Source organism: Thamnophis elegans, chromosome 2, assembly GCF_009769535.1.
Source record: "Thamnophis elegans isolate rThaEle1 chromosome 2, rThaEle1.pri, whole genome shotgun sequence".
Lineage (NCBI taxonomy): Eukaryota > Metazoa > Chordata > Lepidosauria > Squamata > Colubridae > Thamnophis > Thamnophis elegans.
The window spans coordinates 162,016,702-162,025,329 of NC_045542.1; positions in this window are offsets into that span (position 1 = coordinate 162,016,702).

Consider the following 8,628-nt stretch of genomic DNA (forward strand, 5'->3'; position numbering starts at 1 on the left):
AGCAATCCTTTTGGATTATACCTAAAGGTTAATAACAACAACAACAACAACAACCACTTTTAAATTACTCACAGGCATTATTGCAGATAACATTATGGATTATTTGGAAACAAATAACATCTTGCCAGTAGAGCAAAAAGGCAACAAAAGAAGGAGCAGGGGCACAAAAGATCAGCTCCTAATTGATAAAATGATATTAGAAAATTGTAAGAACAGAAAAACGAACTTGAATATGGTGTGGATTGATTACAAAAAGGCATTCGACTCATTACCACATAGTTGGATCATAAAATGCTTAGAAACAACTGCCATTAGCAAAAATATTACATCCTTTACTGAAAAGGCGATGAAACAGTAGAGAACTGAGTTGGCAGTAGGGAATGAGAACTACGGAATGGTTAATATCAAGCGAGGAATTTTCCAGGTTGATTCACTTTCACCTCTTCTCTTCATCATCGCAATGATCCCACTATCAGTAATCTTTAAAAAAAAATGAAATTAGGCTACCAAACAGCCAAAGAAGCTGAAAAAAATTCTCATTTATTATATATGGATGATTTGGAACTCTATGGAAAGTCAGAAATAGAAATCCAATCACTGACAAACACAGTCCGAGTATTCAGCACCGATATTTCAATGCAGTTTGGCATGGAAAAATGTGCCACTGTATCCATAAAAAGGGGCAAAATCACTACATGTGAGGGAATTGGAATGCCCAATGGCCAACTAATTAAATGCAACGAAAATGAAGCCTACAAATAGTTAGGCATTCTGCAGTTGGATAACATCAAGCATGGAGAAGTAAAAACTATTGTCAGGGGAGAGTACACCAACAGAGTTAGGAAAATTTTGAAATCTAAATTGAATGGTGGAAAAACAATCAAGGCCATGAATACCTGGGCAATACCAGTTATAAGATACACAGCTGGTATAGTTAACTGGACACAAGCTGATTTGGACATTTTAGACCGAAAAACCAGGAAACTAATGACAATGCACTACAGTTTACATCTGCATGGTGATACTGATAGACTATACCTGCCCCAAAAATCAAGTGACAGAGGATTATTACAAGTGAAGCAAATAGTTGAAGAAGAAAAACATGCACTGGCTGATTATTTAAAAGAAAGTCAAGAACATCTATTAATCGAAGTAAAGAACAAAAATCTACTGAAGGTCCAACAGACGAAACAAGAATACAGAAAAGATGTGATAAAATCAAGAATGGAGAGTTGGCAGAACAAAGCATTGCATGGCCAATTTATGGGAAAAATAAAAGATAAAGTGGACAGTGAAAAAACTTGGTTATGGTTAGCAGCAGGTACATTAAAGAAAGAAACAGAGTCACTAATCCTGGCTGCACAAGAACAAGCTATCCGCACAAATGCCATTAAGGACTTTAATTTGCCGTCGCTCGGTGAAAACTCTGATGGGGCGCAGGAGTTCATGGCTTCCATGACAGCCATGGGCTTGACTCAAGTAATCCGAGGCCCAACCCATTCAGCGGGACACATGCTTGACCTCGTATTTCTCTCGGAGCAGTGGATGTGTGATCTTGGTCTGAGGGGGAGTGACATCATACCCCTGTCGTGGTCAGACCATTGCCTACTGAGGCTCGACTTCCGGAGGCCAAACCCCCACTGTAGGGAGGAGGAACCGACCAGGTGGTTCCGCCCCAGGCGTCTTATGGAGCCAGCAAGGTTCCAGACAGAGCTTGGGGTTATTCCTGACACTTTCGCCCACAGTCCGGCAGAGACTCTGACTGCTGCGTGGCACTTGGCAGCGTCAGAGGCCCTCGACCGGATTGCGCCACTGCGGCTCCTCCGAGGCGGCGGATCCCGGAGACCTCCTTGGTTCACCGAGGAGCTCCGGGAGATGAAGCGCCGGAGGAGATGCCTAGAGCACCGTTGGAGGTCCGATAAGTCCGCTTCGAACCGAGCAATGGTAACCACCTGCACCAGGGAATATACTAGGGCACTTAGGGCAGCTAAAAGATCACACATAGCCTCCCTGGTCGCATCCGCTGAGCCGCCCTGTTTAGGATAACCCGCTCCCTATTGAACAAAAGGGAGACGGGGGAACCCTTGCAGGGCAGAGCTGAAGAATATGCCCAATTCTTAGCGGACAAAATTGCTCGGTTTCGGACGGACTTGGACTCCACACCTGCAGTTCCAGCCGAGGCACAGGGGGACCAAGTAGAACAGCTCTGGGTTGAGTTTCAGGAGGTTACCCCCGGGGATGTGGACAAGGCCATGAGAGCTGTGAGTTCCTCCACCTGTGTTCTGGATCCGTGTCCCTCATGGCTGGTTTCTAACTGCAGTGAGGTGACACGAGGCTGGATCCAGGCGGTTGTAACCGCCTCCCTTCGGGAGGGGAACTTCCCCGCCGCACTGAAAGCGGCGGTGGTGAGACCCCTCCTGAAGAAACCATCCTTGGATCCAGCTGTCCTTAACAACTATCGCCCGGTCTCCAACCTCCCCTTTCTGGGGAAGGTTGTTGAGAAGGTGGTGGCCTTCCAGCTCCAACGGTCCTTGGAGGAAGCAGACTATCTAGACCCCTTCCAGTCAGGCTTCAGACCCGGTTACAGCACAGAAACCGCTTTGGTCGCATTGATGGATGATCTTTGGAGAGCCAGAGATGAAGGACATCCCTCCATCCTGGTCCTCCTTGACCTCTCAGCGGCTTTCGATACCATCGACCATGGTATCCTTCTGCGACGACTGCGGGAGGTGGGAGTGGGAGGCACCGTGTTACGGTGGTTCTCCTCCTACCTCTCGGACAGGTCGCAGTCGGTGTTAGTGGGAGGGCAGAGATCGTCCCCAAGGCCCCTAAAATATGGGGTGCCGCAGGGTTCGGTCTTATCCCCCCTACTATTTAACATCTACATGAAACCGCTGGGAGAGATCATCCGTAGGCACGGGATCAGATACCATCAATATGCGGACGATACTCAATTGTATCTGTCCGCCCCGTGCCAAATCAATGAAGCGGTTGACGTGATGGACCGGGGGCTTGAAGCCGTCATGGACTGGATGAGGATTAACAAGCTTGTGCTCAACCCAGAAAAGACCGAGTGGCTGTTGTGTTTTCCTCCCAAAGATTTGGCCAATAATCCAACACTCAGGCTGGGGGGTCAAATTTTACACCCCTCAGAGAGGGTCCGCAACTTGGGAGTCCTCCTGGATCCACAGCTGTCATTCGACCATCATATAGCGGCTGTGACCAGGGGGGCATTCGCCCAGGTACGCCTGGTGCGCCAGTTGCGACCCTACCTGAATCGGGAGGCCCTCACAACAGTCACTCGGGCCCTTGTGACCTCTAGGCTGGAATACTGCAATGTGCTCTACATGGGGCTGCCCCTGAGGAGCATCCGGCGACTTCAGCTAGTACAGAACGCAGCCGCGCGAGTGATTGCGGGTGCACCCCGATTCACCCGCATTACACCTATCCTCCGCGAGCTGCGCTGGCTACCTGTCGATCTCCGGATGCGCTTCAAGGTGCTATTGATCACCCATAAAGCCCTACATGGCAGTGGATCTGGATACTTGAGAGACCGCCTTCTGCCAATTACCTCCCTACGACCTATAAGATCCCATAGATTAGGCCTCCTCCGCATTCCATCGGCCAGCCAGTGTCGGCTGGCAACCACAAGGAGGAGGGCCTTCTCAGCAGTGGCCCCGACCCTTTGGAACGAGCTCCCCGTAGAGATTCGTACCCTCTCCACCGTCCAAGCCTTCCGCACAGCCTTGAAGAACTGGCTCGCCCGTCAGGCCTGGGGATAAGGATTCCTACCCCGCCCGAATGTTGTATGCATGTTGCCCATTATTTTATTATGTGTTGTTGTCTCAATGTTGTATTTCCCCCTTCCCTGGTTTTCTGTGAGCCGCCCTGAGTCCCCTCAGGGAAAAGGGCGGCCTACAAATGCAAATAAAACCTAATTAAGGCCAAAATCGAAAAATCCTCTGATGATGCCAAATGCAGACTTTGCAAAGAAGCTGATGAAACTGTTGATCACATACTCAGCTGCTGTAAAACAATTGCGCAGACTGATTATAAATTGCGGCACAATTCAGTAGCACAAATGATCCATTGGAATTTGTGTAAAAATTATAATATTAAAACAGCAACAAACTGGTGGGAACATAAGCCTGAAAAAGTCACCAAAAATCAGATGGTCAAGATCTTGTGGGATTTTTGCATACAAACGGACAAAATACTGGCGCATAATACACCAGACATCACACTGGTTGAGAAAAATAAAGTTACAATCATAGACATCGCAATACCAGGTGATAGCAGGGTCGACGAGAAGGAATATGAAAAAATCGCAAAATACCAGGACTTAAAAATCGAAATTCAATGACTATGGCACAAACCAGCAATGGTAGTTCCAGTGGTAATTGGCACACTGGGTGCTATTCCAAAAGTACTGGAATTACATTTAAAACAGTTAAAAATTGACAAAATCACCATCAGTCAAATGCAAAAAAGCCGCACTGCTTGGATCTGCATGCATATTACGAAAATACATTATGACGTCCTAGACCCCTGGATGGGGCCCGACTAGTAATCACTAGTAATCTCTTTCTTTCTTTCTTTCTTTCTTTCTTTCTTTCTTTCTTTCTTTTTCTTTCCTTCCTTCCTTCCTTCCTTCCTTCCTTCCTTCCTTCCTCCCTCCCTCCCTCCCTCCCTCTCTCTCACACACACACAAACAAAATATTCTGGAACTGCGCTGCACTGGGGAGTTTTCATGTATAGAGGTGCCTGGCAGCAGCAGTGGCAACAGAGCACACCCTGCCCTTCGGGGGCTGGTTACCCTAGCCAGATCAACTGCGGCGGCACCAACAGACGGTGGGATACTCTTTCTTTTGGCAGAGGGAGAAGGAAGAACGTGCTCTGTGAGGGCAGGCAGTGCCTATGTGCAGCAGCCCCAGAAAATCCGCCTGCCCGCACCCCTCCCAAATCACCAGTCACTGCGCTGCCCCTCTCAGCCCCAGACTCTCATCTCCAGCAAGGACTGCTCACTCACTCACTGGCTGGGCCAGGCTGGATGCTGAAGACAAGAGGGCATGGGGACGGGAAGGCCACATGGAAGGCAGGCAAGCATGGGGGGGTTGTGGGGAAGGAAGTAGGCTGCTAGCTCCCTTCCCCGTGGCCGGCTGGCCCCGACATGCTTGCCTGCCTTCACTAGCTGGCCTTGGGGAGACCGGGAAGGCCACGTGGAAGGAAAGCAAGCATGGCAGGGCTGCAGAACGCAGGGAAATAGGGGAGGCAGGCTGAATATGAGTATGAGAATTTGTATTCTTTGTAACAATATCCAAATGTCTTACTTTTGTATCATTTCTTCCAAATCACTTTTCCTCATCAATTCTATCTGGTCTTCCATTTTCCTATTTTGGTCAACTTCTTTGTCCATTAGCTATTGATTTTAAAACCAGCCAACTCACTAAAAATCTGTTTAATGTTTTTATTAATATTTTGATTTCCTCCAAAAGACTTTTAAAATTATGACAAAACTATCAGCAAAGTTCTTTTTACCTCAGATATTCTGTCGGTTGTGCTCTAGGATACATATTCTATGATTCTATTTATTTCCTGGATTCGTTAATCCTGCCCAAATAGAGACTTTTGATGGCTTACAAGGCTTTAGCAGAAACCTTAGCTTTTCGCATTATTTTGTGAACACCCCCTATGTTTGCTTCTTATCCATTTCCCCCTTTTTTTTTAAAAAATTCTTAGAATTATAGGGCTAGAAGGGACCTACCACAGAATAACACAGCTGTAGTCTTCTAGTTTTACCTTCCCTGCCCAGGAGTCTTAATATACTTCCAGACAAGTTCACATGCTCTCCCACGATCTAAGAGTTTCTAATCCCCCCTCTTTATGAAGTCTTATATGACTTCTAAGGGTTGAACAATTATGAAGAACTGTTCTATCATCAGGGCCTATTAGGGCTTTTTCCATGTGAGTTTTCTGATGTCTCCCTTTTGAGAAAACATTACCACACTCTATGAATCTCTACGGCTTCGCTCGCAGATGGACCTTTCTGATGTCGAATTAGGTGTCCCTTCTGGCCAAAACATCTCCCACAGTCTGGGCACTGATGGGGTCTTTCTTCAGTGTGAACTCTATGATGTTGAATTAGCTTTGACTTTTCATCAAAACACTTCCCACATTCTGGGCACATTTCATTTTTCATGCAAGGCTTCTCCCTTTTGTGAATCCTCATGTTTTCCAAGGTAATATTTACAACAAAACGTTTTCTCACTCTTCGGACATTTACCATATTTTTCGGAGTAAAGGATGCACCAAGGTTTTGAAGAGGCAGATTTAAATCTATAATCTATAACATAGCAAAAAACAAACTGTAGTATTTAGAGACAGGTCGCAGTCGTATTCTCCACGTTCCTTTTCTAACAACTCTCAGTTAATCATCTATAGGGAGACCTCTATTTACACCCACAATGGAGCCCAACATTTCTGTTGTTAAGGGAAAAACTTGTTAAGTAAGTTTTCCCCAATTTACGACCTTTCTTGCCACAGTTGTTAAGTAAATCACTGCAGATGTTAAATTAGTAACATGTCTGTTAAGTGAATCTGGCTTCTCCCTTGATTAGTTTCCACCCATTGCTTCTTGTTCTACCCTCAGGAGCTTTGGAGAATAGTTTGACTCCCTCTACTTTGTGGCAACCCCTGAGATATTGGAAGACTACTATCATGTCTCTCCTAGTCCTCCTTTTAATTAAACTAGACATATCCAATTCCTGCCACCGTTCTTCATGTTTTAGTCTCCACTCCCCTAATCATCTTTGTTGCTCTTCTCTGCACTCTTTCTAGAGTGAAAGAGTATTTTTCCAGGCAAACCATACATCACACTTCAAACATTTAGATTGCATCTATCCTATATGGATTAGAGTGTGGTTTTTAAGGACTATTGACAAGAAAACGCTCTCCCACGATTTGAGTTTCTAATCCCCTCCTCCTCCCTGCTTATGAAGTCCTATACGACTACTAAAGGTTGAACAACTATGAAAAACTGTTCTACCAACAGGGTCTATTAGGCCTTTTTCCATGTGATTTTTCTGATGTTTTGCTTTTTGAGCAAAACATTACCATACTCTATGCATCTCTATTGCTTCACTTATGAATGGACCTTTTGATGATTTTCAAGATGTTGTTTTTGGGGAAAACCTTTCCCACACTCCAGATATTTGTACAGCTTCTCCCCCATGTGGATTCTCTGATGAGCTCGTAACCGTATTACTGTGAGAAAACTTTTCCCACATTCCCCATATTTATAGGGCCTCTCTCCTGTGTGACTCTTCTGATGTCTCCGAAGTTCAGCAGACGCCACAAATCTTTTCTCGCATACTGGGCATTGATAGGGTCTTTCTTTGGTGTGAAGTCTCTGATGTTGAATTAAACTTGACTTGTAGCCAAAACATTTCCCACATTCAGGGCATTGATGGGGTCTTTCTTCGGTGTGAACTCTCTGATGTCGAATTAGATGTGACTTTTCAATAAAACATTGCCCACATTCTGGGCATTGGGTCTTTGTCCAATGTGAACTCTCTGATGTCGAATTAAATTTGACTTTCTGCCAAAATTTGATGTCGAATTAGGTGTTCCTTCTTAACAAAACATCTCTCACAGTCTGGGCATTGATGGGGTCTTTCTCCGGTGTGAATTCTCTGATGTGTCCGCAGGCATGATTCCCTGGCAAAACATTTCCCACATTCTGGGCATTGATGGGGTCTTTCTCCAGTGTGAACTCTCTGATGTTCGATTAATTGTGACTTTCTGCGAAAACATCTCCCACATTCTGGGCACTTTTCATTTTTCTGCACAGGCTTGGAAGGCTTCTCTCCTTTGTGAATCCTCTCGTGTTTTCTAAGATAATATTTGCAACGAAAAGATTTCTCACACTCTGGACATTTATATTGCTTCTCTAAGTGTCTTATTTCATGCATCCGAAGTGAATTCTAGGCATTTATAAGGACTCTGCGCTGTGTGAATTTTCTTATGTTTTCTAAACAATTGTTTATAACGGAAAGATTTCCCACACTCCAGACATTGATAAGGTTTCCCTTCGGTGTGGATTTGCTGATGATTAAGCAGCTGGGAGGTTTGAGGAAAGCATAGCCCACATTGCACACACTTGCAGGGCTTCTCTTCAGTTGGCCTCTTCTGAGGCCTAGAGAGACGCCGTCTCTCAGGAAATCTTTCCCAGCGCTTCCAGGACTCCTGAGATCTCTTTCCCTGATGGATTCGCTGATGGGCTCCAAGGTCCGAGCCTTTAGCAAAACGCTCCCCGCACTCTCCGCATTTGTAAGGCTTCAGTCCAGGGTGGCTCCGGAGATGTTTGGCAAAGCTCCACACTCCAGGAAAGGATTTCCCACAAAGGACACACAGGTGGGATCCATTCCCCGTGTGCAGCTTCTGGTGGATCAAAAGGAGGGACCGGTAAGCAAAGGATTTCCCGCAATCGGAGCATTTGGAGAGTCTCCCCTGATTCTTCTGGGGGGACCTTTGGCCAAAGTGTTCCTCCCTCTGCATAGTCTCCAGGGCTGCTCACTTCCACAACTTCCTATCAGAGGAAATTCAAACAAGCAGAACTTTGGCCAAAAG